The sequence below is a fragment of the Myotis davidii genome, unplaced genomic scaffold (assembly GCF_000327345.1).
Source record: "Myotis davidii unplaced genomic scaffold, ASM32734v1 scaffold1654, whole genome shotgun sequence".
Taxonomy (NCBI): Eukaryota; Metazoa; Chordata; class Mammalia; order Chiroptera; family Vespertilionidae; genus Myotis; species Myotis davidii.
The window spans coordinates 90,281-95,183 of record NW_006286485.1 but is presented as its reverse complement, the minus strand read 5'-3'; positions in this window follow the sequence as shown (position 1 = coordinate 95,183).

Below are 4,903 nucleotides of genomic sequence, written 5' to 3'. Positions count from 1 at the left end.
ATTTATGTATACGTATATACACATGTATATATATATATATATGTATGTATGTATATATATTCTCAGCCTTGAAACTTATACTGAGTGATATAAATATATTTTTAAGGTGATTTGCCTTTATCTAAATATCTCTGTCTGAAAAATCAAGGTAAAATAGAATGCCACCCTTCTTCAGTATCTTCCTTTTCTCTTCTGTCTCCCAGCAATACCCTTTTTTTTCATTAGGAAAATATATCTCAACAGATCAGTCCAGATCCATTTCTGTGAAAAACATAAAATTTCCTTAAATTTCAGAGGGCCCATTTCTTCCTCCTCCTCCCCATCACTTCAGTCTTATTAATTACACAAGCTTTTTCATGGTAGTTTAAGTGCAAAGAAATGTTTCATCTCTTATTTTTATTCATTAAAATGCAAATGATGTAGGGCTTTCTGATTGTTTAATCCCCTGGGAGCTTTTAGATATGCAGCATTGAGTACATGTTTTTAAAGTGAATTCTTTTATATCCTTCATCTTCTCCCTTCCAATATGCAGAGCACAATGAATGATTAGTGTTAAGCCAGGAAAGCAAGATTTGTATGAAGATTAAAAATGACCTTGCTTTCTTGTCTCCATCTGGGATGAACTGTATGGTGCACAGAGGCCATTTTAAAAACTTCTGGTTGCACGTGTGATTTCCATAGCTCTTCCAAGTCAGGATTTCAAAGCTATTTAATTGACATTGGTTCTATGTTACTTGAACTAACAAATAAACAAACTACTACTTGTGTAATTAATGTAAAAAAAATGATTCACTATGAAAGTCTATAAGCTTTAGAAATATAGAAATATTGTTTTTTGTCACAGGTTTACTTTAAAAAAAAGAGTTGTTAAACATTCAACTACCAAGCATTTACTCTTACAATATATCTTATTCTTGTAGTATATCTATATATTACCAATATAATACCAAATATATGATACTATCAAAATAAAATTGAAATTGCTACAAAAATAATAGAATTTATTTATAGCAGAAAAAAATTTAAAGATATATGTACAGGTTCTCCCCAAAAATGTATATACGCTTTGAATAATTATTAATTCCAATGGTTTAAATTTGAAAAGAAAGAAACATCAATTGAACTATATATATACATTTTGGGGATACCCTATATATTTTTTTCTATTTATCAGTAGCAAAATGATAGCTATGAAGTAGCAACGAAAATAATTTTATGGTTGGGGGTCACCACAACATGAGGAACTGTATTAAAGGGTTGCGGCAGTAGGAAGGTTGAGAACCACTGCTCTAGGCCAACCATGTCAAACTCAAAGGCTAACATGAGCTAAATAAACAAGGTTTAAGTTTATGTGGGCCACACAAAAAAACAAAGCTTCAATTTTCATAGAAACGCAGGTTTATTTCGATAGAATCATACTAAATAAAAGGGTTGAAATAAATGAGTAATCATTAACATAAAATAATAGAACATTTTAATTAAAATTAATATTTTTTTGAACATTAACTTACCAGACAATGAAAAACTGCACAAATTAATAAGTGTAACTTAAATAAACTTATTTTTCTTGTTTTCTGAAAGGGAATATTTCCTGTTGCGCACCCCAAACAAGTCAGTCCAAGGCTAATGACTTGGCAATCAGATGCTAAAATATTCGCTGCTAGTATTAGCAGAGAGAAATGGTGTACCTGCACATAAGGCAGGTAAGGAAAATGAATGCAACACAATTATAGTAATCAGTCACTAGCAAGAGTTGTAGTTCATTATTTATAATTATGTATAATAGGGTATTGTAAAAATTAAGTTACAAAATTTTTATTAAAACATTTCTTACATACCATTATATTGATTGGGCCACAAAAATATTCGTTGTGGGCCACATGTGGCTTGCAGGCCATGAGTTTGACATGTTTGCTCTAGGCCATATTGTGTCATTTAGACGTAGCCTTACTTGGCTCATCTCAGACTACATTAAAATTTACTTAGTTTGTGCCTTATATCTTCAAATCCTCTGTCAGTTTAATAAACTAATCCACCCCTCAGATTAATATTTGCATATATATACGTATTACTTCATGTAACTTATGGGGAAAAGATGGTTCAAAGGCACAAATCCACTGTCATGGCAAGAATGTCAGGCAGGCTAGTATGGAAGGTATTTAGTATCTTAATAAACACTTTTTTGGCTTCTTGAATTGCCTAATGTAATTATTTTTTTCTCTTCCACAAATTAACATTCACTTTGAAATGTGGATATTCAAGAACCATATAGAAGTAGCAACTTTATATTTATTGAATATAAATCTGATTTTAAAATTGTGTTATATGTTGCAAAAGCAAATATTAAATGTTTACATAAATAATATAACTTATTGTTTAATTAATCACTTTGTTATATAATTTATCAATTCAGGTGTTTTTAGTAGCACAATTTAACTCTATGCATATGCCATTTTGTTATGAAAATTGATATGGGAATTTTGGACTGGAAACGCATAGTGTTCCCCTGGGCAGGATGGTTCTCTGTTGGAGTCAAAGAATGAAACCACGGACGGAAGATGCTATAGCAAAGGTGGAAATTTATTGAAGAAAAAGTACAGACTCCCACATAGGGAGGGGGAAATGGTCCCACCAAGTCCCTTTTTCCACAGTTTATAAAGGCTGCAGATGTGTGTGCCTTGATATCCCTTCTGATTGGTCACTAAAGGTCAAACTAACCTCACATGCGACATGTGAGGCTCTCCTCTCTCATTTCTCCTATTCCCTCTGGCCTTTCTTCCTCCTTCCCTTTATTCTGAAAATGTGTACCTTTTGCTACTCCCACCTCCCTTATCTTATGGAAATGTAACTTCTGCTGCTCCCTTGTCTTATGGAAATGTGCCCTTCTGCAACTCTGTAACCCTGTGTTTTTTCCATGGACCCCTTAATTTTGAAAATATCCTAAACCTATACGTATTACTTCATGTAACTTATGGGGAAAAGATGGTTCAAAGGCACAAATCCACTGTCATGGCAAGAATGTCAGGCAGGCTAGTATGGAAGGTATTTAGTACCTTCCTTTGGGTACCCTTTGGGGGGTGCCTATTTCACCCCCCAAAATTCCTATTTTACCCAAAAAACTCCTTTCAAAAGTAGACCACAATAGCCCTAGCTGGTTTGGCTTAGTGAGTAGAGCATCAGCCTACGAACTGAAGGGTCCTGGATTCAATTCCATTCAAGGGAGCATGCTGGGATTGTGGACTCGATCCCCAGTAGTGGGCGTGCAGGAGGCAGCCGATCCATGATGCTCTCTCGTAATTGATGTTTCTATCTCTATCTCCCTGTCCCTTCCTCTCTGAAATCAATAAAAATATATTTGAAAAGAAAAGAAAAGTAGGGCACATGGAACAAATAAGTAAAACAAGTTTATGTTCTTCATACACAAACAATAAATTCATAGAAATCTTCTAGAAACAAGCTGTGCCTTTCCTATTAATAGATTCAAAGATGCAAGGATGAAGAGCAAACTGAAGGTTCATAAAAATTAGTCCTTATGTCTTATATACCTAGAAAGGTAATCCAATATTCCATCACAAGAGATTTATAGAGGATTCATAATAGAGGCACAGCAAACCAAGCACTTAAAAAAAAAAAGTTGAACTTGTCAAAATTTCAAAAGCCCTTCTGACACTTAGCAGTGCATTTCCTGGAACTGTGTGTTCACAGTCTGAGAAGTACAGTAATACTACATAGATTTCTAATGCATTAACAATTTCCCCTTTGCTAGGATTTTAAAGCTAAAGTGCATTGGCTTTGTTGCCTGAGCTTGTAGCTCTATCATTCTCCTGTCTGTATTTAGTATTTATTATTTTGAATCAGAGCCTACATTTTATAATTGTTCACAATTTATTTTAAAATATATGAGCGGACTTAGGGCTTGGATGGTATCGTTCATTTCTTTGGCACAACCCAATTGCATTAGAACCAAACCGGGTTCCTGGTGTGGGCATCAAGGTGATTGATTCATCAGGACTAAATTAGCAAACAGAGCCACTAACTGGCTCTGTGACCCTGGACCACTCATCTCACTTTTTGAGGTTTCCAGTGCTTCAAACATAAAACAAATTGATTCCACTCTTTCTAAGATACTTTCCAGGGATAAAATTCAATGATGCTTAATTAAGGAAGCAAGTAGAGGAAGAGAGTAATGTGAATATGTAGGAAGGATGATAATTTGGAGCATAGACTAACAAATCCTTGGAAAAATTATGAAAATCAGGAGTATTGTAGAAGAGCAGGCAGAAACAGTGGGAATCTAGTAGTTACAGAGAGAATGGTGTGAATCCAGACTTGTGAGTGATGCTTTTCTTTAATGAATGCATTCTCCAAACATGTGCAACTGGATGGCAAAAAGTCTGAAGTGTCTAAGTTAAGACAAACCTGGAAGAACAGCTAAAAATTAGGAAAATAACAAAAAGGAGGTCCTAGCCTCTATCTTGACCCTCATGTTTGCCCAGATTTGGCAGATATAGGGGAAATCAACAGAGATGTGCTGAAAAAGCAGCAGTGGGAAGGCATAAGAATAGGCACTAGTAGATAGATAAGCAGCTGTGTATCATGGGGGATGGGAATTGGCAAATTTTGCAGATTGATCCAGTCAACTAAAGAACATCCTATGTAATAATAGACAAACATGGTAATTAACCATACCTCTGCTACACTTCTCATTGGCTAAACAGGGTGATATGCAAATTAACTGCCAACCAAGATGGCGGCCAGCAGCTATGCAGCTTAAGCAAACATGAGGCTTGGTTGCCCCGGAGATGGAGGAAGCCAAGGTTCCCTCCCTGCCACGGCCCAGCTCTGAGCTCCAGATGCAACAATGTTGCAATTATAGAAGCTAAACAAACCCCAGATACCTGCT